The sequence below is a fragment of the Ambystoma mexicanum genome, chromosome 8 (genome assembly GCF_040938575.1).
Source record: "Ambystoma mexicanum isolate Mex_15411 chromosome 8, UKY_AmexF1_1, whole genome shotgun sequence".
Lineage (NCBI taxonomy): Eukaryota > Metazoa > Chordata > Amphibia > Caudata > Ambystomatidae > Ambystoma > Ambystoma mexicanum.
In genome coordinates, this window is record NC_090929.1 from 1,423,047,568 (window position 1) to 1,423,074,416 (window position 26,849).

Below are 26,849 nucleotides of genomic sequence, written 5' to 3' on the forward strand. Positions count from 1 at the left end.
ACTCCTTGGAACTCCCCTCTGAGATTATTTGTTGTTTCAAGATGCCTGACCAGAGGTACCATTCCAGGGGATATTCACTAATGCCCTCATTCCAAGGTTGGTGGTAGTCATGGCGCTATTAGCGCCCTGACTACCACCAATAACGGGACCGTGTCCGCCTTCGTTCAATGGGGACTTACCGGTCCAGTTCGACCTTGGCGGGACCGGTAAGTCCCCATTGAAAATGCCATTCCCCATTCCCATTTCAGCCCCCATAGGGTTCAATGGGAAGGGGGAATGCGCTAATAACGGTACCGCAAATTGCGGTACCGTTATTAGCTCTGAAGTCCCTTAACGGGCCCCGTCCATAACGCCTAGTAAAACCAGGCGATAAGGAAGGGACCCGCTAAGGGACCTCGGAATAGGGTGCAAAGGGATTAACGGCACCAATGTCCTTAACGGTGCCCGGTATCCCTTTGCGCCCACCTCGTAATGAGGCCCTATGTCTTTATTAGAAAGGGAGAATGGCAGTGCTATATCTACTTTCCGACACTGCTCTTCTCACTCCCTCTGTATCTTACAACCGCTCCACCTAGAATGTTTTTTCCCTCTTCATAGCCTTCAATTATCTAACGGCTCTTGAGTGCATTTAACCCCATATTTCTCTAACTTGTGCTACAGTCTCCATATATCCTAATCACTCCTCAAAGAGCACTTCGGCTCTTCGTTGATGATGTTTATTTAAAGGTTGTTTAAAGGTACAGAAGCTACATAAGGCTAACCGTGACCTAAACAATCTATCCTGAATGCTGCTTATGATGTCCGGCTTGCATTCGCCACCACTACACCTTCAACAAAGATTCACCTCGCTGATTCTCTCTCGCTGCACCCTCGCTCTATCAATGCCCTCTGTCTTCCTCCATCCCCTATGATATGCTCCCTCATCCACCGCTGACCTCCCATGTTGGTGGTTCTTAGCTCTCCTGCTTGCATAACACCTTTAATCACACCGGTTATCCCCTCTTGAATACTGTTAGCTCTTGCCCGCATACCACCTGTGAGCACTCCAGTTATCTAAATGCTGGTAATGTCTGTCTTGCATTTGCCACAACTACAGCTTCACTGGAGTTGGAAACAATTTCATGTTGCCTGCCTCCTCATTATGTGATGCTCTCTGTCTTCCTCCCCACCATTATATATGCTCCCTCATCCAGCCAAGACCTTCCATGTTTGCTCTTAGCTTTTCTGCTTCAATCCCAACTTTGATCACTCCAGTTATCTAACTGCTAAAACCTGTCTTGTGTAACACTCTCTGGGCCTCATTAGGAGTTTGGCGGTAGCCTTGCCAGTAAAAACTAGCAGGCTGCCACCAAACTCCTGAAAATATCTGGCTCCCACGAATGGGCAATTGCCGGGGTATTCCGGCCCCGCTGGACCCGGTAATTGCCCTTTCGCGGGTGCCAGAACCGGTAGATCCCCATTGCCATTGAGCCCAATAGGGCTCAATGGGAATGGGGATGCCTGTAGCACCGGCACGGTTCATTAACGTGCCGGTGCTACAGGCTTGCTGTGCTCGTGGGTGCCTTTCATTCTGCTAGGTCAGACCTGGTGGAATGAAAGGCACCCGCGAGCACAACTCTGAGTTTGCCGGTCTGGATAGAATGCTACCGGCAAGCTTACCAGTACCGGTGTATCCGGACCGGCAAACTCGTAATGAGGCCCAGATGTCTTCCTCCCCTTTCATTTATGCTCCCTCATCCAGCCTGATATCCCATGTTTGCTTTCATCTATTCTGCTTGCATTCCACATTTGATCACTGCAGTTATCTAAATGATGCTTGCTCCCACCTTCTCTCCTCACAGCGTAATACTCCATAACACTCTGTCTTCCCCCCTCATGTATGCTCTCTCATCCATTCTGACCTACCATGTTTGGTCTTAGCCTTTCTGCTTACATTCCACCATTGACCACTCAAGTATCCCCTCTTGAAAACTGTTCACTCTTGCTTGCCATCCACCTTTGATCACTCCAGTTATCTAAATGATGCTTGCTCCCTTCCTCCTCACCGTGTAACACTCTGTAACACTCTCTGTCTTCCTCCCCACCTCATATATGTTCCCTCATCCACCCTGATCTCCCATGTTTGCTCTTCTCTCTTCTGCTTGCATTCCACCATTGATCACTTGAGTATCCCCTCTTGAATACTGTTCACTCTTGTTTGCATTCCACCGTTGATCACTCCAGTTATCTAAATGCTGCATCCTCTCTGTGTCCTCACTCTCTAACACTCTGTAACACTCTCTGTTTTCCTCCCACCTCATATATGCTCCCTCATCCAGCCTCAACTGCCATGTGTGCTCTTACCTCTTCTGCTTGCATTCCACCATTGATCACTCCAGTATCTCCTCTCGAATACTGTTCACTCTTGCTTGCATTCCATCTTTGATCACTCCAGTTATCTAAATGCTTCTTCCTCCCTTCCTCCTCACTGTGTAACACTCTGTAACACTCTCTGCCTTCCTGCCCCCCTCATATATGCTCCCTCGTCCACCCTGATCTCCTATGTGTACTCTTAGCTCTTCTGTTTGCATTCCACCTCTGATCACTCGAGTTATCTAAATGCTGCTTCCTCCCAACCTCCTCACTGTGTAACACTCTGTAACGCTCTCTGTCTTCCTCCCCACCCCACATATGCTCCCTCATCCAGCCTCACCTCCCATGTTTGCTCTTCCCTCTTCTGCTTGCATTCCACCTTTGATTACTCTAGTTATACCCTCTTGAATACTGTCCACTATCCTTGCATTCATTACTCGGTTTGCTCACTTCTGGCTTGTTGGTCAAATTAATTCCTGCTCCCCCTCATGTCTGTCCTTGCCACTCCAATAACCTCATCTCACACCTCACTGCTCAACCACGTAGGGTATCAATCTTCAAATGTTACATTCATTATCTTTCAACCCTGATCAAGCCAGTCTTTGTTAAACCATGTTGGTTGTTGGCATTCCTTATTGAATGCTTTGCTTCTATAACGTCATCCCATTTACAGCACATTGTTACCCTTTGGAGCATTGACTGCACATTATAAAACTACACACATACATACAAACATACATATATACTTAAATAGATACATTTCTGTAACCTCTATCCCCATAAATTGTACCTGTACCAAAGTTCTGGATGTTGCATCCCACCCTGTGCATTTATTGGCTTCTGTTGTGATATGTATTTGTTAAGTGGTGTGTCAAGATGCATTAAGTTCGCCAAATATCATTACACTACTTCTCTATATTATGCCTTTTTGTTGCATGCATTATCCAGGTTACTTATATTGTGCTGTAGTTGGCACACAATGTTTGCTTCATCCAAGACGGTGTGCATGAATTTGTTTAGTCATGGGTCATTCGTGGACCAAAGAAACTATGCTTGGTACTCTGTGCGCAACATCTTGGTAATACTACCAATCAATTTATAAGAATTCTTGTGAAAAATAAAGGAAATCACTGAAACATCAAAGTAGTTTAAAAAATCTGAAGTGATGTAATATACAGTGACACAGAAGAAAAACAGTCAATATGATCAAAACAGACATATTGGCCTCGTTACGAAGTCAGCGGTGCAGGAAAAGTTGATGGCAATGCAGCAGTAATTCCATTATGGCCACATTTCTACAACATTCCCGCATTGCCGAACTACAAGATTGGTGGTGGGGTAGAGGATTTACCTCCAGCTGGAGGGGAATCCACCACCCTACCACGAATATTCGGTGGAATAACTGCTGCGTAACTACCACTGGTGGTAGTTCCACCCAAAGCCCCATAGAGTCCTATAAACTCCATAAATGGGAGGCTTATGTGCTCCATAAATGGGGACTAACACCACCATACCATCAGCTATAATAAAAAGTGGCAGTAACGGTAACAGCATTTGACAGTAGTTTGGCAGATTTATGCCAAACTACCGCCAAACTCTTAATGAGGTGCTTAGTGTGGTCAATGCATTCCAGAAAGATTCCTTCCACAGGAGCAATCTGTCTGCCTTTATTAACTAAAGTAGCAGCATCCATATCACATTGTCGACATGTTAAATCCACATTCTAAGTAAGATCACAAGAGCACACAGCGTGCCCTGAAACTGAATAGTCTCATCATGTTGTTGTCTTGTAACATCCAGCAAAGGTGAAAGAGTTTTCATTGCTCAGACTTGCATCCCTACAGTGATAACATGTGCCACATGTAGCCATTCACGTATGCAGACATTTCGGACAGTGCTAAAAGTTTGCATGCAGTGTGCACTGTGTCCTCCAGAAAAGCCCTGGCATTCTCATCTTCTATAACTACACTTCCAATAATAGTATTCTGAAATGGGACTTGCCAACGTTTTGTTCGTGGGTATTGTTAATTCTATGGTGGTAGCTATGCCAGATGAAGCAGTTAGTGCCATAATGTCTGATTAGTGGCCCTATGTACTGTGCGACACCTGACAGCAATTTGGGAACTTTAGGCAGCAAAACTTGGTATTGAAGAACGTTTGTTAAGGTGGTCCCATTCAATAATAAATAATAAAACAAACTCAGGAAAATCGAGAAACTTCAAGTGCATGAGAACACCCAGCTTTATTCAAACATGAACGACCTGGGGAATACAAAAAAGCATCTCAAACATTATAATGTAAAACACAAGCTTTTAAATTTAGAACCCATCATACATGGTGATAAGAAAACATCTTTTTTCACTTTTGTCATTGGTTAGTGAGATATAAGCCTATACATCCTATGGGGGAAGGCTACTACAATTGGATATTCTTTAACTGATAGCTCCTCCTAAGTTCATCCTACAAAAAATGTTACACTTCATTGTACTACCTTATTGGTTGTACCATCCTATGGTAGCGAACCTGGTGGACAAAATCCTAATTGTTCGATGATTTGCTCATCTGGTCTTGGGCACTTTAATGTGATGCCAAGACGCGTGGTGGAGGAGAGATGAAAGGACCGCTATAATTCAGCTTGAAGAAGTCTATTCCCTTTGCATTCCCAGGCCTGAGACCCTTATCTGCCAATTTGCTTGTGGCCTTAACGTTGGCCCTGTGTCTGGCTGTCCCGTGGAAATAACAGGTGAACTGTCTAGATAAGGCAAATGATCATTGTTCGGATCACGTGGTAGGGGGCTACTGCTCAGACTTCATTTTCATATATTTATTGAGCTTTCTGCTATTGTAACCCACGTTTGATGCTCTGTATGTTTATTTATTAAGAAGCTGCTTGGCATGGTAGCTACGTGCACCTGGTTATCAAAAGCTATCTGCATTACATCACTGCTACCAATAGAAACAAATGAACTTTTACAGTTTCATGCTGTGCACTTCTGGGAAATGTTATCTAGTAGTTTTGATTCCCTGTCGGGCCCCCGTGCTTTACTGGCCTTGATGCATCAGCATCTGTCTGAGGCTTGGGACGGTGTGCAAAGCAGTTTGATTTCAGGATTCAGTATTTCAGAATGAAGGCCTTTGACAGTGCCATCTAAAATGGCAGTAGTCTGGTTCACTCTCCACCATGTTAATGTTCTTTGCGTGTTATGCGTTGCATAGCACCATATGTTTGTTCCCTATCATGTATGCTACTACCTATGTTCATGTTTATGCTACTTGTGTAACCCTATCTGGGTGCTGTAACCTTTTCTAAGATGGAGGTGTGCTCTACTTTTAGACCCTACTTGTGTGATGCAACATGTTCTATTCTTTATTGCGGTTGCATTTTCCCTAATATTTAAACTGGCTATTTACAAGTCACTTGGCATATTTGTCAGCTTGTACGTATGTTCACCTCTGTGAACATCCGGGCGCTGGGCCATACCTTGTGTTGATTGTATCTGTATCATAACACTTTCAATGTAACTTTTGGCATTTTCTGTATGAACCCAAAATCTCTTGCATGCAAAGTGATGTTGCTTACTTAGTTGTACGTGCATTAGACATTAATAAATACAAATATTTCCCTGGTTAACTCACCTTTAGCCCATGGCATGCCTATCACTACTGTGTGTGTGTGTGTTATCTGATAGAGTTTACAAACACATCCTTCCCTATCTGCAGCATTTCCAATATTCAATTCATAACTCTTCATCTATGTTTACACATTAACAATGGTCTGCAGCATTCATTTCAGGAATTTTACTTACAAAGAAAACTTAGATTCCCCACTGTAGAGAGCAGCCTCTACCTTTGCCTGCACTTTGGAGAATTTAAAGATGTGAGATGATGTGCCGTCCGAGCCATGAGAATGATAACATAGGTGGAAATGGAAATCAATCCAGACTCTGTGTAGAGCACATTGTGTTTTACATGCATAAGGTGCAGTATCTCTGAATGGAATGCCATCTGCGAGGGTTTAAAAAGCCTTAGCTATTTTAACTTTTAGCAATAAAATGATGAGGGCAATTCCATTCTGAAAGGAGGGCCTACTGACCAGACTCCCCTTTCCGGTTCACTTGGTATGTCACACAGTCATTCAATAGTTTGCCATTCTTTCCAAGTGAAGGCAAACTTCAATTTTTCTCATTGGTATTTTCGTTGTCTGGGTTCCAGACCATTTTCACACTTCCCTTGTCGGGGTCCCAGACCCTTGTATTGCTTTCAGCAGGTTTAATCTCCCCACTGATTTAAGGAAGATTTTCTCCTTGGTTCAGTTCTTCATTGTTGGGGTTCATGACCCTTCCTGGAGAGTAGGGGACTTATGCCTTCCACTATGATGATGATGGTCCCCTCTGTTGCTTATCTGGACTTGGTTGAGGTCCTCGACCCTTCCCTGGTGATCAGTGGGCTTAATGGTGCAGCCACTGGGATGAGGAAGAATTCCTCGGATGCAGTACTCTTGATGGTAGGGGTCCTCGACTCTTACCTGGTCATCAGCGGACTTATTGGTGAGGCCACTGGGATGAGGAAAAGGAGTGATGCTACACGTCAGTCCTTTTGGGGTACCCTGGACACTTTGGTTACCAAGGGGTTGAGGGGAGTTGGCCTTAGCCTGCTTCACTTGTGCCGCTGTGTCCCCTCTGGGTTTTGCATACCACCCGATATCTTGATTTAGGTGTAGGTGTGTTGCTAGGCCTTCCAGTGATGGTGGTCCTCCAGCTTGCTTCTGTGGGCTCTTGAGGCTGCCTTCTGCTGTCAGGCGGCAATTCCACAAACAGCTCTTCTGCACTGGCTTTCCCCTTGACTGGTTGCACAGGCCTGGTCATGAACGTTAGCGTATGCGGCCGACTGCCAACATCCTCCATACTCTCCTTCCTCGGGTCTCCCAAACAGGCGTGAAAATCCCACCCTGGATGAGCTCCACACTACTAACCTATCCCAACTGAGCTAGACACATTACTGAGTCCATTGTCAGTTTTTATACAGTGTAGCAAGGTCTTATTCGGCCCATTGTATAAGTCCTTTTTCTCTCTCTTGTTGCCAATCCTCATACCTTTGCAGGGCCACCTCGTACCAGTAGTTTTACAATTAATGATCTTCATGATTATGGGACGACCTAAAAAGAACAGCTGATGCAGAAGGCTGCACGGTACTCATCCTTCTTGACCTCTCTGTTGCAATAGTTACAAACGATCACACCATCCTCCTAGATAGGCTACACTCACTAGGAATCAAAGACACAACCCTCTCTTGGATCTCCTCTTTCATTTCTAATCGCTCACAAATCATGCTCCCCCACCTGTTCACCTCCACCTCAAGACCAGTAACAAATGGGGTTCTACAAGGAGCATACCTTTCTCCCCTGCTCTTCAACATCCATCAACATCCATCTAAACCCTCTGTCCGGACCCACAATCTTACCTGCAACGACTATGCAGATGACACCCAGATCATCCTTAAAAACTCCAAATCGCCAGGCCCCAACTGTCCAGATCTGTCATCATGCCTCTCGAATATTGACTACTGGATGGCGTCCAACCACCTCATCCTCAATCCTTGGAAAACTGAAATCCTAGTCTGTGGGAAAACATTGTTCTTCCCCCAACCTATTCCCTGGCTGCAATCCCTAGGCCCCCCACTGGCAACCCCCACCACAGTGTAAAAACCTTGGATGCACACTGGACACCGATGAATACCTCTCCCAACACATCAACTCTGTTTCCAGAAACTGTTTCTTCCACCTACCCATCCTCGGGCGTATCTTCCCTTACCTCACCTATCCTCACTGTTTCTCCACCATCATCTCCATCATTCTCTCCACTTATACTATGCAAACTGCCTTGACCTAGGCACACCAAAGTTTCAGCTAAGGAGACTGCAAAGAATCCAAAATGATGCAGCCCGCCTGCTCATTAACCTACCTCCCAGAGAACACATCAGCCCTACACTAAGAGTCCTCCATTGGCTCCCTATTGGTCGACGCACTACCTTTAGAGCTATTTGCATCACCCAACAGGCCATCCACAACACCAGGCTGAAATTCCTTCAAGACAAAATCACCTGCCACCACCCCTCAAGGACTCTCAAATCCCGTACAGCATCTCTCCTAGTGGTCCCACATTACAACTTCTCCAGACTGGGCGAATCCTCTTTCTCCTGCCAAGCGCCGATCATCTGGAACTCCCTACCCCTGTACATTTGCAATATTGAAAATCTCCTGGAATTCAGAAAGGCCCTCAAAACCTAGCTTTTCCCTCCCTCCCTCCTCTTGAAACCCTCCCCCACTCTACACTCTCGATAGGCGCACAGAAACGCTGACCCAAACACAACAACACTCCTATCCACCAATTCCCCACGTAACGGCAGCGTTTGCAGCAGCACACCATGACAAGGTCGTCCTCCCCAAACACAACAACACTCCTACCCACCAATAGCCCACGGATGCCAGCAACATTGGCAGAGGCACACTGTAAAAAACTATCATCCTCCTCAAACACAACACTCCTACCAACCAATACCCCACGGATGGCGGCAGCATTCGCAGAGGCACACCGTAACAAACTATTGTCCCCTCACCCACCAACCCTCTGGGCCCCTCTCCCACTGCTCTTACGTTTGTTCCAAGGGGACCACGAATAGAATAGCGAGACCAGCCAATCGCATTAGACCTAAAGAACACTGCAGTCGCAATCCATCCAATCCTACAGTACACATACCTTACACAGGCATGGTCACCCATCCATGTACCCTAGAATGCAGCTATGTCTATGCTATTCTGGTCCAGTAACACACATAGCCATCCACACATCGAATCTTCATCACTAGCACTCTATCCTAAACCACCAACAGCACCCACCCACATGCCTGACCTCTGGGCTGCTTATTGGAGCCTAGCCAGCCCACCTAAGTCCTTACCCGGCAGAAATGCTCACAAGCAACTTTTAAATTTGAACTCTTGGAACCTCCTACACATGGACTGTGGTCACTAAGGGCGTTCCAACCACAAAGCGCATTGAGGCCATACAAATGGGGAAAGGGCTCTTTATAAATGACAAATACAGTACAATACAATGCAATAATGATCCACGTCAAAAACAAACTGAACCCATGTACCTTTCCTGTGACTGTCTTGTGATGTTCCCAGGACCTTAGCTGCAGTGGTAACAGGGCAGGTTCAAGGGCACATGTGCATTTCTGAGCAGCTGCTGGAAAATAAATTTCCAACAGACGGAGATGGCTTTTTAATCATCTCCACTGCAGATTCAAATTCTTATAATTGTGTACCCCAGAAGTCTGTTGACGTGTTAATATCTATATATAAGCCATGTTGGTTATGATATGCTGGCTACTGAGATTATACAAGTATAAAGTCATAAACATTTGGATGTAATATTATTGTAAAGTTGGTGAGTTTACTCATTCATGACAGGGCTGGGTGTGTATTACCAGTCTGGCCTGAGTATACCCGCAACAGCCATGTGGGACCCTGTCCACAAAGCTCTTTGTTTATCCCCCCACTGAGGGCCAACACCTTCTTCCAGGATACATCAACCCTTTCCAGGAGGTACCCCCGGAACCAACGTTTCAGAGGTCCTGAGATGACAAAGGTCCTTTCATGCCAGGGTGCTGATTAATGGAGTCCTTTTGAAGTGGGGAAACAGAGAAACAGGTGGAGCTAGAGAAGCCATGAGGAGCTATTTAGTCCAAAGAGGGGATCCACCATCTTGAATTGTGCTTGGGCTCCCCAAACGTCCTGCCCTCTCCCCACTTCCTCCAGACATAAAACTCTGGGTATGACACCAGAAGGCAAAGTACACTTGTTGCAGCAGTCTGGATTGGTCCTTTAGCAACATGCTTGCTTAGGACCAATTTGTGGTAGCATTTTGCCTATAAAAGGGGGAACCCTCCTCTCAGTTGCTTCATCTTTTAAGTTCAAGACAAGAAAGATTCCCCTGAACTCTGAAAGGGATACAGTATATTCCAAAGTCCACTACCATAGAGGTGAGAACAAAACCCATCCCATGGGCGCATTTCGGTGTAACTGCTGTGTGGGCAAAAATGTATGTACTGGTACCCAGGATCCTGACACTGAAGTTTACAGAACCTCTGCGAGTGTGCTCTACAAACCTTCCTTGTTGAGTGGGCAGAAAACAGAAATCACCTTACGCCTGGAGATTCTGGACTGGATATCCTAGCAACCCAGAAGTCAGGAAATAGGCCTGGGCTCTGGTTCCCACCTTAAATTACTCGTGAGCTACACAGACCCAGACATGCCTGTGCCAAACTTGTTTGTGCGGCTTGCCATTGCTTCTTGGACCACATTGTGTGATGGACCCATCTTACAATCTTACCTCAGGAAGTTGCTGGAATCCTGGCTAAATGCTCTGAAGCCCGCAAAGAAAAGAACTTAAGGTATTTGAAAAGCCCATATCCTCTGGGTCAACCTTAAAGCATCCTAGTGTCTGTGAGTCCCCTTCGCTACCGTTTGAAAGACATCTTCATGAACTTTACAATTTGCTGCTAAAGATGTTTGTCTGAGCACCCTGTCTTCCAACCTTGCTTTCTTAGTATTTTGTCTCACAGTTGTGGGCCTGAAGTGGCTCTTATCATTCCATCTTCTCCCCCTGCCGCCTGCCAGTTGCCTCATATGGCTGTACCCTTCCTATATTAATTCACAAGGCGGGTGCCTCGAGGTGTTGAGTGGTTCCCATCACAACAACTACCCAAAACGCAGTTGATTGTCCAACCCAAGAGTGATTTAACAACAAACTGCAGTTTTATTATCTCCTAATATAGACTTTGAGCTTAACCAATGTTAACCCCAGGCTCCTGTAAATCATTTTGTGAAGGCCATACTGTGGACAGAAAGAGAGGCACTGGCTGATGTGTTGAAGAAACCTGTGGATGTAGCTGTTTGGTGCCATCCCGATACCTGAAGACCTGTTGCTAAGTGTTCTGATGGCTATGCTATGTTTTGTATTCCAACTAACCTCAGGTAATTGCCCTAGATGATTTGTAGCCCTCACCTTGGCTTGAAGACCACAACTCTGGTCCACAAAGTCACACTGTGATTCAGACAGCTCTGTATTGACCAAATATTGAACGTTAATTGGCTAAGAGTTGATCAATAACTGCCAGAGCGATTGTTAGATATTCAAAAGGATGCTCAACCTTCACACTCCTGTCAGATCATTAAATTGGTTGAATAAAATTCCATTCTATGGGTGAAATATTTCACTATAATGGTGGCAGATGAACGTTTCTGTGTTTTCATGAATAAATGAATGGGTAAATACCCTATAGGAACAAGAGTGGCAGTGGATGGCCAACAACTATTTACTACTACAGATTTAATTGCGAAACCTCTCAATATTTTTCACCCAATACTTACCCAAAGAGTAGGAATTTCACACCCACCTTCCCACGTGTGAAGCTTTATTCCACTGAAGTATTCTTTCACACCACTATCCACAACTTGCATAAATGCATTAACACAACATAAATATATCCACAAAATCCAAGGCCAGGCTCATCTTCTCTCTTTACTACAAACAATTAGTCTAACAAGTAGAACTCCTCTAACTCCATATTGATGTTAACACCTGTGTGCATCCTCCAAAACGTCACCCCATATCTTGTGACTGGGACAACGCCTTGAGCATGGGCACCCCCATACTCACGGTGTTGTCCCAGTCCACTTAATCGCAGGCAAACAGATCAATTGAGGAATTCCACAGACATTTATAGAAAGGTTTCCTACTTGACTTGAACAGTTTTTATTTTGGGAAAGTGATCAGCCAAAAACAGTATTTCACCGTGATCAGTATACCATACACAATATATTTTTTCTTCACTCAGCCTTCTCCAGATGTGTTTTTTAGTTCAATCAACTCCCACAATTTTCTTGAGTAAATACACTCTCAATGAGTACCTAGCTGCTACTCGTCTGTTCCCTTCCTCCCTTCCCAACACTGTGCCTGATGTGTTACCGGAATTTGTATTTCATGTGGGGAAAAGTGTTGAACAACAGCCTCAGTGGCTTCAGTAAAAACACCAACATGAGTGAGACACAGGCACATAGGCATTTTGGCACTCGTTGTTGGCTGGAATTTTGGCCAATGTTCATAGGAGAACTGGTGAACTCAAGCCCCATAATGCCAACATTTGTCAAATTCAGCCTTTTAAGGTTCAGTCCTCCCACCCCAAGCAACCAATAATCCTTCTCTTTGATTGTGTGCAGCTTTTTGTTTTTGCTGTGTTTGGAGCATGTCATTTTTACTAGCTCCCTTGCAGTAACTCCAGCAACCTCGTCATTATATTTTTGTCTTTAGAGCCGCCACCTGCTCAACTGTGCCCCTGAAGTAGCATTCAGTGTTCTTGTGTTGCATCACAAATTGGAATAATGGCGAACCTGGAAGATATTACTCCAGACCGTCAAGGCAAACATTGCATAGCATGTCAGCACTGGACAAGCATTTGGCAATATCACTGCTTAAACAGTACCCTAAGCAAAGGTTGCCACGCCCCGTAAGCTCAGACCCACCCTCTCTTACAGCAGAAGCCTTTAAGTAATTCTTAACTCAAGGGGGAAGGCTGTTGCCATGGGAACTAATTACTGCCTTGAGTGTTCAAAAAATAGCTTTGCATATTCATAGTCACTTGACACCACTTGACACCACTTGACAAATGGCTCCTTTGAATTCAAGAAACAATGAGAAAAAAGTAAAGCACTGGTGAATAGGTTCAAAGGCAGCACCCATGGCTGCTACCTTCGTGTTTCGTCTTACCTGATAACTATGAGGATGACCGAGTCCCAGAAGTTGGTTCCTCTATACACCTGCAGGCATCCCCGGATCATGATTGTGATACAGGAATTGGGGGACACACAAGGGAAAACTAGATTGTGATGATTTGGAACAACCTTTTGGAAGATGTAGCAGCTGGTGGCTATGGGCTACAGGCATGGGTCCCTGAAACAAGGCTGCACATGTGGTTCAGTGCATTCCGAGGTCTTTCCTCCAACCCACCTGTGCCGTTGGTTATCTCCTAGCTAAATGCAAGGGAATTCGGTACACCAAATAACCCAAATCCGTTACGTGTACTTGTTGTGCTGTGGGGAGTTCCTTCTTTTTTTCTTCAGATCTTTCTTTGGGCACAGTAAAGCATGTGTACATGAGATGTACTGCACACTTGTGTGGTAAGGCTGATTGGTCCCTATAAAACGCACTGAACCTTCTTGGTAAAGCCATTGAGTTGTTTGGCTGATCACTGAGCCCTTTTGGTGAAGCAAAATAGTGCAGAGATAGGCAACTTAGTCTTATGAGCTAACACTGAAAACTCTTGTTAGAAAGAGTTAGTCCATAGGCTGAGCTCTTTACAAAGATTAGAGGGATCAGTTTAAGAACAAAAGACTAACTTGAGGCTCAAAGGATTCATAGGTGGTGCTTTGAGCTCTGAGTCGACCAAGTATGTTCTTTTTCTCACTTTTTCTCCCTCTATTACGTCTGCCCGGGGGGTCCAAATACAGCAGGTGAATATTGGGGTGAACGCTGATTCTTAACAGTAGCTGGAGAAGATCAGAGAGAACACTGGAAAAAGCAGGACACCAGGCACAGGGCTAGCGGAGCATCTATGTTTTAGCCAGGTTTCCAAGATACATGGTCACTGACGTTACCAGGCTACCATGAGATGAAGGAGGAGCTTGGCAGTTATGGTATTCATTCATGTAATTGTGCTAAAAGTTCATGACATTCCTCCACTTCCATCTATTTGACCATAATGACTAAGCTGTGTGCCCTAGTAGACCAGTGTACATACTGTCACAGAGTTGTGGGTGTAGGAAAATCACAGGATGGGGACAGGATGCATATTTATGGCAGTGGTCATGACACTTTGTCTTCATTTCTTTGTTATGATATTTAATACCACTGTTCAAATTATTACTATTTTTTTATTTTACTTTTTACCATTTGTAGGCCATTGAGGTCATAACGGTACACATATGCACCGACATAGAGACTTGAACCCAACTTACAAAATTGCTCCCTTTTTTCAAAGTCGAGTGTCCACTCCACTACGCACCACGCTGTGGATAGAAAATGTGTGTAGACATAGATAAGCTTAAACGCAGCACAGTGTATCACTATGCACCCAATGACATGTTGGCTTTAGCATGGACAAACTACTGTACAGAACAGTAGATAATGTGATATGTTAGGTATGACTAAACCTTTACGCATTTGCATTGCGGTGTGCGTCTAGCGACACACCTTGAAGAGAGTGGATAAGTGCTTGTAGGCATATCAGCAATGGGGGAAAGATAAATACATGTCTGGGAGGTGGCAGATGGTATTAGTAATGTTAAATACAAGAACTGTAAACATTTGCATCCAACGTGATGGTTCTGCTCCTCTCATTCACTATGAACCAATGGCAGGGAGCTCATGTTGTGAAACCATCTGTATTCCTTGTGTTTCTTTTCTGGTCACCTTTGCATACACACCTTTCCTCTTTCTTCATTTTGTAAGTTTAACCGAGTCACCTTGAGTCAAACAAACAAGAAAAAGTGGTGGAAAAAGTCAGATTCAAATTAACGCCACCAAGCCTGCCACTTGCCAATTTGAAAAATGCTGCAGGGTAACCAAGTAGAACCCATCTAAGATAGAATACCACCTTGTTCTTGTCTTGTGGAATGCGTGTCTCCACAAAATAAATCACGAACCCTCGCTAAAGCTACAGTACTTTTTGTGTAATTATGTGCCCCAAATATTCAACCTATTGCCAGATTAGTTTGCAGTGTTCTTCCCTGGGGCAAATGTCATGCTTCGTCAGAATTCCTAGAATCTGGCTGTGTCCCTCCCCTGTTTTTCCTTATAGCAGTATGTCACCCTGGAAATCCACGGCTGTCTCCTAAACACACCTGTCATATGGGTTTCAGGCATCATTATTTTAGTTTTGTCATGCCCAGTGTTATTCGGCACTGTTTTAAAAAAAAAACACAATCTGTTTTTTTCAATGTATTTCTATTTTGCAGACAACCGTGTTTTTCCAGTGTTTTCAAAATAAATGATGCTTTTATTGTGGCATATATCATCCATATTAATTATAAAGGCCAACTATCACAGACCCTATACAGATCTATTTGCAGCAGAAACATTACAGGAAATATTCAATAGAAACGGAGGGGAGGAATGGGCGAGAGAAAGCAGAATGTCGGCGGAAAGATGGAAAATGGAAGAAACACAGCAATAGAAGGCAAGTGAGAGTAAGGGAAAGGGAGTTGGATGGGAAAGAGAGTGTGTGTGTGAGAGTGTGTGTGAGAGAGAGAGAGAGAGAGAGAGAGAGAGAGAGAGAGAGAGAAAGAAAGAGAGATAGACTCAGTGATAGTGACATATCGAGACACAAAGGCAGACTGGCATAATGGTGGAGGATGTTAGATCGATAATGTCCTGTGTCAGGAACACCACATTTCCAGTTGTGACTGTCCATTTTACAAAGCAGTGTCATCTGGTGTGTTTGACTCATTGACTCAACTGAAGTAATTCAACGTCTGGATTCCCTGAATGCAGCTAGATCACCCTTTGCAGGACATAATTATGTTTGATTGGAACTGACTCCTTCATTCAATTTCTCCCCTGCCCCCTCTTCCACCACCTTCCCAACTACTGACATTTCTATTGTAAATCCTGCCAAAGATTGCAAAAGGATTTATGGAGCAGGGAACTGTTCAGGCTTGAGTGATAGCTGGTTAGGTGAGCGAATGCATTGGCCATATGATCCATGACATTTCCAGTGCTGCAAAAGATAAACAAAAAACACATCTGATTACAAAAAACATTGAATTTACTGTAAATAACAATAGTTACTACTATCCTATTCAATGGTGCCCATTGTATCAAGCTGATAATATTACAAGCTGAGACAGCCCTGCTGAAATAACAAGTAAATGCGGGTTGCACTCAGATCTCTGCATAACTCCACACTGCTGGTAATCTGCATATAGTATCCAGCCTCATGGAAGAAATGTAACTAGCCTTAGAAAATGTCTTTTCTCTCAGTAGTATTCTGTAAGCAAAGTAACTGATGAGTAAGCGTATACCAATGGCCATCACATGTGGTAATATTGAATAACTACTATCTGCCTTTTCACCTCCCACCATTTCCTAGTTCAAACGCATGTCACACAAATATTCAGCAATAGATTTCTCACGGAATCTTCTGCAAGCATAGTCTTTTTACTTGTGTGTACATTGTTCAATTCAGAGGCTATATGCTCCTGTTGACATCTATTCTCCTCTCATTATTATTTCTAGAGCAGTATTTTTTGTAACAAGAAAGCCACCCAGAACCTTTGCATTGGTCCAAAAAGTGTTATAAAGTATGTTGTAAGAAATTGTCTCTAGCACTTGCCCTGTTTCTCCAACAGTTGGAAAAAATGATGGCCAAAAAAGATGAATAAGAATTTGTCTTTAGCACTTGGCCTGTTTCTCCAACAGTTGGAAAAAATGATGGCCAAAAAGATGAATAAGAAATTGTCTCTAGCACTTGCCCTGTTTCTCCAACAGTTGGAAAAAATGATGGCCAAAAAAGATGAATAAGAAATTGTCTCTAGCACTTGCCCTGTTTCTCCAACAGTTGGAAAAAATGATGGCCAAAAAAGATGAATAAGAAATTGTCTTTAGCACTTGCCCTGTTTCTCCAACAGTTGGAAAAAATGATGGCCAAAAAAGATGAATAAGAAATGGTCTCTAGCACTTGCCCTGTTTCTCCAAAAGTTGGAAAAAATGATGGCCAAAAAAGATGAATATGAAATTGTCTTTAGCACTTGCCCTGTTTCTCCAACAGTTGGAAAAAATGATGGCCAAAAAAGATGAATAAGAAATTGTCTCTAGCACTTGCCCTGTTTCTCCAACAGTTGGAAAAAATGATGCCCAAAAAAGATGAAGAATAGCAGGAGTTGCTACCAACCAGATGTAACAAGGCAATGACAGGACGCAAGTGAAACCATAAAAAGAGGCTGATGGTTTATTATGAGATTATATAGCAATAAGAAAGCCAATGAATGGTGAGTAGTTTGAGAAGTTAAAGATTTTATAGGTTGTATTTTATTAGTTATTGTATTAGGTTGTATTAGTTATTGTATTAGGTATTAGGTAGTACTTATGAGGGAATTTGTTTTTTTCTCTTTTTCAAAAGTTTGTATAAACTAAATGAAAATAAAAATAAAAAAATAAAATAAAAAATAAAGTATGTTGTTATCAGAAAAGGAACCTAAAAGCAACAACTAAAGCAAGAGGCGCTGAAAAGCAGCACTGCTTCTTCAGATGTGGCACATATAATTCAATGGTATGGAGAAATATTGCACCGACAAAGCAGTTGAGTAGGTGGCGCCTCATATAATGGACAGCACCTCACATAAGACATTGAGACTCCTTCAATGTAAAGCGAGAGGTGCCAGAATAATGCATTGCTTCATTCAATAACATTTATCACCAGTTATTTTCTTCCATGACGGACAGCACAAAAGAAAGGACACATAGTTTGCCCCATGTGAAGAATGTATGGAAAGCTAAAGAAGACCAGATTCAGTTGTAAACGAGGAAAACATTATTAGTGTTGCAAATAATCTATGCATTCACCTAGAACACTATAAATAACACGTGCTGGTATGTGTTTAAAATATAGCTCCAACATTTCTCAAATTTTCATTTTATTGACAGTGTTTACATTGTAAACTGATTCTTATTCACATTATGCTGAGCACAAAAGAATGAGATATAAAGAATATTTAATCCAAATGGCCTACATTTTGTCATTTTGTCAATGCAATCAAAATAAATGAGCCTTTCATGCATGTAAAATCAATAGAGGAATTGAGATAGCTTTGGGAATACTGGTTTTGTTGTCTTTTGGTTGAAATGACCAAAAGTTAAAACTTCACTTCTGCCCTCCTTACAGATTCTAATGGTGGTGGATTATGTTCCCATGAGACTGGCCTCGGACCTTCGGAGTGGAACGATATATGGTCTGCTGTCAAGAAAATTCACTAGGCTCACACTGACGGGTCACAATGAAGGGTCATCTGGACTAGGCCCACTACCACAGATGGTATGTTTAAGGATAAATACTTGGAAATACATTGAATACAATTCCTACAAGTTGAATTTCATTGTGTGCTCTCTGATAGCCATCAGATCAGCCCCCATGACAACACACTCTGTTCTCCTTGTACTGAGATTTAAACATATTCCATTGCACTAAATGTGGCACCATTGACATTACTTAAGATAATAAACTGACCAGATGGTTAGTATAATACATATTAAATCCTGGGTAATTATAAGCGGAGGGCAGGCCTTGATGTGTAAGCCTTTCATTAAATGTAAAGAACGTAATATCCAGCATGTCTTGATAAAACAGATAACATTTCTACTTATAAAATTGCAAACCATACCAGTTATAAACAACCTGAAAAGTCTGCTTTAAAGCTGAGAGTCTCCTCTTTCATATGACACTAAATCCGAATTGTCTATGCGTTTTAATAATTATTAATATAATTTGTATAACTTTATGATGCATATCCAGATGCGTGTGTGGAATGGGGATTACAGAAATCCATATATCATCAATGCAGCATATTGCTGCTCGCAAATATAGGATAACAATGATTTTGCATGCAAATATATTAAGCGCAGATTGAGCCTTTGCCTTGTTCTTTTCACATGTACAGAAATTGTAATCAACCAATGAAGAGTGAGGGTTTGCATTCTACAGCAGTGTCTTACCCTGAAGCAAACCAAAGAAAATATTTCACCAATCAAATTCTGTGACATAAGTGGGGGGATATTACAAATTTTCAAAAGCTGGGCAACACAGGGAATAGGGGACTGACTCTGGAATTAAAAGATTCACGGAAGATAAATACCTGTTCCAAGAGGATTGTGTACTGAACTGGGATCCTATCTTGAGATGGCCAGGCCTTGTCCATGAGAGAGTCTGAACTTAAATAAACCTGAAGCAGACAGGCTTTCCCGAAAAAGGAGGAGGGGACCAGGAGAGACCTGCTACCCGAGACTTCCCCAGGAACAGCTTATGGTCTCTCCTGATTTTGTGCCTCATACAATTATTCAAAGTGAGTCTGAAAACTCCCCAAATGTAATAGATAAGCCCCCTACAATCATTGCTCTGCTAAGTCCCTAAGGTACGAGGGAATTGGGGGGTCATTTCCACAGGGGGCGCTCATTCCAAATAGAAAATCTTGATATTTTATATGAAATCCAAAGTGCTATTTAAAGGACAGTGAGATTTGACTGCACAGAATGCAGGGGCTGACAAATTATTATTCACAGGAAGAGAATTGATATTGTAGTTTGCTCATGTGAATAACATTGTGTTTTGATTGTAGTTAAAGCTGTAGGAGATTACATTTAAACAAATATGAACATGTTTTTATCTGTGTATTCTGTGCGTTATGTAAAACAGGGAATATTTCCAAGTGCCGACAGTGCCACATGTGGTAAATGAGAGATAAAATAAGAAGAATCCTTGGAATTTATTTCAAAGGCACCCCATATCATAGCCTAATTAAAAAATTGCTTTATAGTGTGTGATCTGTGAAAGCCATAGATAATTAATTTGTAAATTGAAAGGAGGTTTAGCTATCCTAATTCCATTAACATGAAAACAATGATCCCAATATAAAACCAGGGAGACCCAATTCACAAAGTGAACTGAGAGGAGTACTCATCCTTGTATTAGAAAATCGCAAAGCTTTTTTCCTATCTTGGGTGGGCGGAGTGACATCCCATGCATTCTAAATTGATTGCACTGTTTCTCTAACACAAACCTGCAGAATTAGATGAAACTCACTATGGTCAATATTTAAACCGCATTCACGTGGAATAAATCCACAACCCCTCATTCACCCAAGGGGTGGATTGAATTAATATAGATATGTGCATAAAAAAACATTTATGTGCACATTTTCTTTGGTTCCAATACTTGATTTCGATCCTGGAGAAAAGAAAATGTTCTGGAACTGCTTTGCATGAGCAGAAGTTGATTTTGCGTAAATGTTATTTCAAGTGAAATTGCATGAAGCGGCTGAAGAGCGGCAATGTTATCATAGGATTGAGAATACTATTTATAGGTGGTTTTGTATTATTTAAGATTAGAATTGTTAAAGTTATCATACATAGAAATGTAATTATCACTACCAATAATACTAAAAGAGTTAAAATAACAATCTCACCTAAACCTAATAGAATCAGCCACAGTGGTAAAAACACATATTTATGTCTCAAATAAATGCCTTGAAATTTCACAATAACTTAGCCAAACTTCATAAAACAATCCCATAAATCATAATTAATCATAAAATGCATTGGCTATTATAGTTTTAAGGCACATACAAAGCCTGTGAAGGTGATGCCAACAGAATTGGACTACCCCCTCAAGCCTCTTATCCAAAGTGCTTCACTATTAACATAAGAGGGGTCTACAATAAGATTTCTCAAATGCATAGTACATAGAGGTAAAAGTGCTTCACAGTATATCAACAAGTGCTTTAAAGATTTGATTGTCAGTCTGTCCTTACAAACTGTACAATAGGACTCCTCAGGTGGAATCAAACGACGCTTCAATACAATGGGCCTCATTACGACCCAGGCGGTAAGGGATTACCGGTACCGGTAAGGGCACTGGTGCCGCAATTTGCGGTACCGTAATCACCACCTTCCCCATTTCCATTGAGCCCTATGGGGCCAAAAATGGGAATGGGTAGGAGCCAATGGTGAATGGGGAATTACCGCCCGCCAACCTTGGAATGGGGCGGTAATTCCACCATTCACCATGGCGGAATTGGTAAGGTACCGGCGTCAACCATGGCGCTAATAGCTAATAGCGCCATGGTTAACGCCTGGGTCGTAATGAGGCCCAATGTCTTTTGTGTGAAATAAGTTCCATCTAAGTCTAAGCCTTGCTTCTCTAAGATATTGCTTCAGGAACAAGTTTAAATATAGGGAATCCACCCCACAAGGTTTATGTTCCATAGAAGGGTGGAACAAAGAGGAGTAACCGTGGAATATATTAGTGGTTAAACACCAATTTGACAGATATAGAGCATACTTAACTACTCCAAAATGTACCTCAAGATCAGACCGACTTTTCCCAATTTCCAGAAAGTAGGTATTACACATATCTCTCAATTTACTTAATAGATGTAGGTCTTTTAAACACAAACTACCATTCAATTCCTGATACAAAGACTGCTCCACTGGGAAACAGATGCTTCGATAAAAATGAAGAAGACTCCATTATTCCCTATTTTAGAGATTTTAACCCTAATTCAAAGTGAAAAGCAGAGACAGAGATTGTGTTTGGAACTCTTAAAACCCTTCACCATATTAAAGCATCCAATCTATCCAGGCAATCAAAAGCCCAAGGACACAGTTATTCTGCTCCATATGCTAAATTTGGGTCCACCATACCCTCCTAAAACAGCATTACTGGCTTCAAAGCAAACCTACCATATTCTAGATTGATTCTCATCATTTGATATGCCAAAGTAAGCATTTTATGTCTCCACAGTCTACAGCAAGTTATTTTCTGTCACCTACTACAAATTGGAAAGCCCAGATAAATCATGTTATCTGCATACAATTATACCAAGTATATTGCAGAGGTTACAAACACTTGTAGAGTTGTAGAAGGAGAAGTTGCTAATCTATTCTTTTGAACTTTTGCAAAGCGATCCCCGAAGGAAGACATCCAGGATTACCATTGGTGCTATATTCTTGGCTGGAATTGGAAAGGGATCTTTTCAACTGGATACTGAAGAACCGTTACCAGTGGATTTGTGTTTGGGTGAACTTTTATTTCGTTTGGAACTTAAAAGAACAGGTTCAAGACTTTACTTTTTTTTTTTTTAACATTTGGGGAAATTGACTTCGAACAATTCTGGGGAAGAGATTTACCCAGGGCAGGTGAAGTCATCTGAATTACTGGTTGTTTGGTATTCACTTATGTATGTTGTTTATAATTTACTTTGAATGTGTGGTCCAGTTTTGTTTATGTTAGGAGTGATCCCAATAGATCTTATGCTAGGTAGGGAACACCCTGACCGAGTAGGTTTAGCAAGGATTTATTTGCACTTTTTATCTTTAATAAAATGTTTCATTTTTGATTTTAAAAAACAAGCAGTTTTCCACTTTGCATTACTGACTCCTCACAATGCATACCATGACTCCTCAGTAAGCATACAAAACCCAGACATGATTAACTCTTAGAGATCAGCCGGCCAGCACAAGTATAGTTTGCACAAATATAATGGTTTTGGATCAGAGGTGCAGATTCAAAAGTATCCTCTGTCTGCAGTGACTTTGGTATCACAGCTTTGAACCTGTTCTCTGTCACTGAACAGGCAGGTGCTGCAGATCAGGAGACTGATGCAGCGGGGAACTTGTGTTCACTATTTGTTTGGCATTCAGCTTTTCAAAATGGGGATCTCTTTATCAGACCACCCTTTCTGAGATAGTATTACCTACATAATAGTATAATTTAATAACACATGTAAAAGTTTGGGCTTTCACACCCTCACCAGACAGCAATTCCTCACTTGCCCACCTTCGCATAAGGCAATATATTAGTGCCATAAATACTAGAATGTTGAGATCCAAGTTTAGGCACCATGCACACTTAGAATCTCTGTAGAGATATGGCCAAATGCCCAAACTCTGGAGTCTTCTCAAATGTGAAACAGTTGTTCCCTTTTCCTTCCCGCCACTCGTTAAGTTAGGCAATGGCCTGATCATCCCTTCTGAGCTCAGCTGTGCTGAGTAAGCTCCAATTGCCGATTTATGGTTATCTGCCTGGCATATGATTCCCTGCACATAGATTGGCGCCCCTGCACAAACCAGCTTCCCAGCACTAAAAGGTTGTTTGACAATTAGAGTCCTGCTGATTTTCCTGTTGTAGCTGCAAAGCAACAGACATGAAAAGGAGTCCCCTGTCAAAAATACTTCTCAAGGGGAAACCATCTGAGAGAAGATACGGTTCCTCTCACAAGACCACCCAACCACAGGTAATTGGTTTAAGGGGGTCTGGACTGCCTCTCATGTCTTACAAATACGTTGGCAAGACTGGATGAAGCACCATGATTCCTACATTTTTACATACATGTGGGGGCTTGAAAGATGTACCAGTCACCTCTAAGTGACCAGCAAATGTGTCAGGAGCCAAGTTTGATAGAAACCTCCTGGGGCATAGATGCACAACCAAATACTGGCTGTACCCTGCCACAGAATGTAATGTTTAGGCTCATTGGGGCTCATTCTAAGTTTGCCGATATGCTAGCGGAAAATCCGGTGTGGTAACATGCCAGTAGGTTTTCATACTGGCGCGTTATTACTGCACTGTCCAACTTATAATGAGCCCCAATTGTCTTTAAACAGGTCAGGGCTTTCACACTGCACCTGCTCCATGTTTCTGAACAGACTAGGGCTCTCCCTCTGTACCTGTTCCCCTTGTTGAAGTGGACCAAGGCCTCTGCCCTGTGGCTGATACCCTATCTGCTTCCACAAACCTGGCAGAATGGGACAGTCCCTCTGTTCCTAGCAAACGTCAATCTCATCTGGGATTCCAGATGAAGACAACTTATTCGGTTCTCGCAGGCCCTTTAGGTCTGAAACTACCCTGTCCAAAATCTAAGGTTCCTTTTCTACACCAGTGGGCAATCCTTGGATCACTGAATCCAGTGCTACATCCATGGAAAACTCAGTTGCCACTGAGAACTCTTTCACAGGAGTAGGTGGCTCAGGGGAGTTCAGGCCTAGACTGGGAATTACTGATGAGACTGCTCTCAGGTGCTCTGAAACAGAGAAAGCTTCTGGATCTAAGACCTCAAATGCCGCTCTCAGAGGTGATTATACATATAGGAATCCCTAGGGCTTTAAACTCAAAGATCTATGCCAGGCACTTCCAAAACTTGAATGCTTCCAATATCGCATATCGGTACATCCGTGCTTGCAGACAATTATGCCTGCCACACCAGATTACAACAGCGGCTGCTCTACCACTCAATCTTCCTGTTAATTTTCAAAATCCCTTGATGCCATCCACTTTACAGATAATGTGGTTGGCGAGGTGTTCGAATTTGCCTGGACATCTGAACCACGTAGCATGGAGATGATGTAGGAGGAGGCCGATCTGGAATATTGTTGGCATGTACTACAATGGACAGGGTGAATGAAGCCTTAGTGATGTGCTTGTGAGATTGTAGCAGGACAACAGCAAGAGTCGGAGCAGGACAACGCATATAGTGAGATGTATATATGGTGAGCAGCACCATGAGGAGCCTTCGGAAGAACCATACAGTGGTAAAAAGAAGGGTTAAAGATATGCTAAGGAAAATACCTGTAATGGGGGTGCTTGTTTCAATTGAACATTGAACAGTATAATACTGTGTGTGACACGCCAGTCGTGTGGTCCTATGGCCTTGTCATGTTGTGACTCTCTTTGAGAATGAGGGCAAAAGTGGTACGTGAAAGAGATGGGTGTAGGTATTTTGACCAAGTGTAGACAATGGGCCTCATTACACGGTAGGAGGTAACCATGCCGCTATTAGCAGCATGGCTACTCCCTTACTGCATCCCGGGTCTGGGTAGGCGGTATGGGATTTACCGGGTCATTCCGACCCTGGAGGACCCGGGAAGTCCCCATTCCAAATGCCATTCCCCATTCCCATTTGAGCCCCCATAGGGCTCAATGGGAATGGGGAAGGAGCTAATAACGGTACCGCAATTTGAGGTACCGTTATTAGCTCTAAAGTCCCTCAGCGGGTCCCGTCCTTAACGCCTGGTCAGACCAGGCGTTAAGGACGGGACCCGCTGAGGGACCTCGTAGTAGGGTGCTAAGGGATTACCGCCACCAGTGACCTTACCGGTGACGGTAATCCCTTAGCACCTACCGTGTAATGAGGCCCAATGTGTTGTATTGTGAGTTGGAAGTGCCACTAGAAAGTAAAAGAGCTCTAAGAAAATAGAGGCTTAACTATCAACTGCATTGATTGCATTACAATGGTAGATATCCTTTTGCTGGCTTTGCAAGCATAGTGTTACAAACGTTCAAGAAGTGCAACAAGGACTTTTACGTCACAACTGGTGTATAGTTGGAGCTGAAAAAGGATTGGAGTAATCGCACTGTTGTGTGGAAATTTGGGATTGTGTATGCTGACATTGTGTTGGATAAGATATTTCACTGAAAGTTTGATGTGCAGGTAATGAAGCGCGCATACAAATGCATGCGTATTGGAATGTGATGTGAGGGTATCTAGAGTTGCAAAGGTTTGGTGTATAGTGGGATATGAGGCAAGGTTAGTGTAGCATTTCTGAAGTGCACATTCGTTATTGTATGTAAGGTAATGGTATGGTAGCATGAACGAAGTGTATGCATGTATTAGGATGTGACAGGTGATGTTATTGTGATGTTATTGGGTATTATGGCATGACTGTTTTGCACATTTGGTTTTGGATGCGATGTGATGTTATTGTGGCACACTAGTTATTGAATATATTGTTATAGTAATGTTGTGGGATGACAGTAGTGTTCCAGTAGTGTGCACTATTTTATGAATGTGATGCTATATGGCAGAAGTGCACTCTTCTTACTATTTGTCATGTGAAATGGTGGTATCATTGCTGTATTATGCATGTGTACTGGATGCATAGTGATTGGAGTGCCACAGTAGTGTGATAACCAAGTATTATCGAGGAAACCCTTACTCATGTCCCTTAAATTGTATTAGGGTGCAAGGTGTTAGAAGAACCTCTGCGGTGACTTTGTGGTTAGTGGTGTGCTAGGCGTATGTGAGATAAGAAACAAATGTGAGTTATAAGTATTTTTGAGATAGAGTATTGGAGAAATTGTTTCAAATCCCCATTGGTGGGTAACTTTGTGTGATGCGCATGTTTTTTCTGGGGTGTGTGTGTGTGTGGTTGTGTGTGTGTGTGTTTATGTTTGATTGTGCGTGTGGTGCTTGGGAAAGGATGGATTTGTGTTATATCCGTTGACCTATTTCTGCTCTGTATGGCTGAATGATGCGTGTGAGTGATCTCAGAGTCAATTGTGTCATGTGTTGAATGTGTGTAAGAATGAAAGAATGCTCTGCCTAAACTACATACTCAGCCCTCACACTTCTACAACCAACAGTGATCCAATCATGAAAGTGAAACAGGCACAGTCAAGAGACATACATTGTTCCTACAGCAGTCATCCCCAATCTTCCCTGGGGCTGGTTAGGGGACAGAGATTAACTCTGCCTTGGAACATCTGTCTTAACCTCATAACTGAAGAACTTTGGAAAAACTACTCTCCCTACAGTGGTCTTGTCTTATAGGTCCAAAACGAATCCCAGAAGGAGTGTGATGGTCCTCCTTATTAAGGTAAAGGTTCAGAGGGGACTG

The 26,849-nt window shown here is 42.8% G+C and overlaps 1 long non-coding RNA gene across 1 annotated transcript in view; it reads right to left on the reverse strand.

Annotated features, from left to right (window-relative positions):
• Positions 1–12,151: 12,151 nt before the first annotated feature.
• LOC138473068 (uncharacterized) overlaps positions 12,152–26,849 on the reverse strand; it is a 278,641-nt gene continuing 263,943 nt past the window's right edge. Inside the window, exon 2 of the long non-coding RNA XR_011268719.1 lies at positions 12,152–16,185. This is a non-coding gene — a long non-coding RNA (uncharacterized lncRNA). The remainder of the gene's footprint in view (positions 16,186–26,849) is intronic.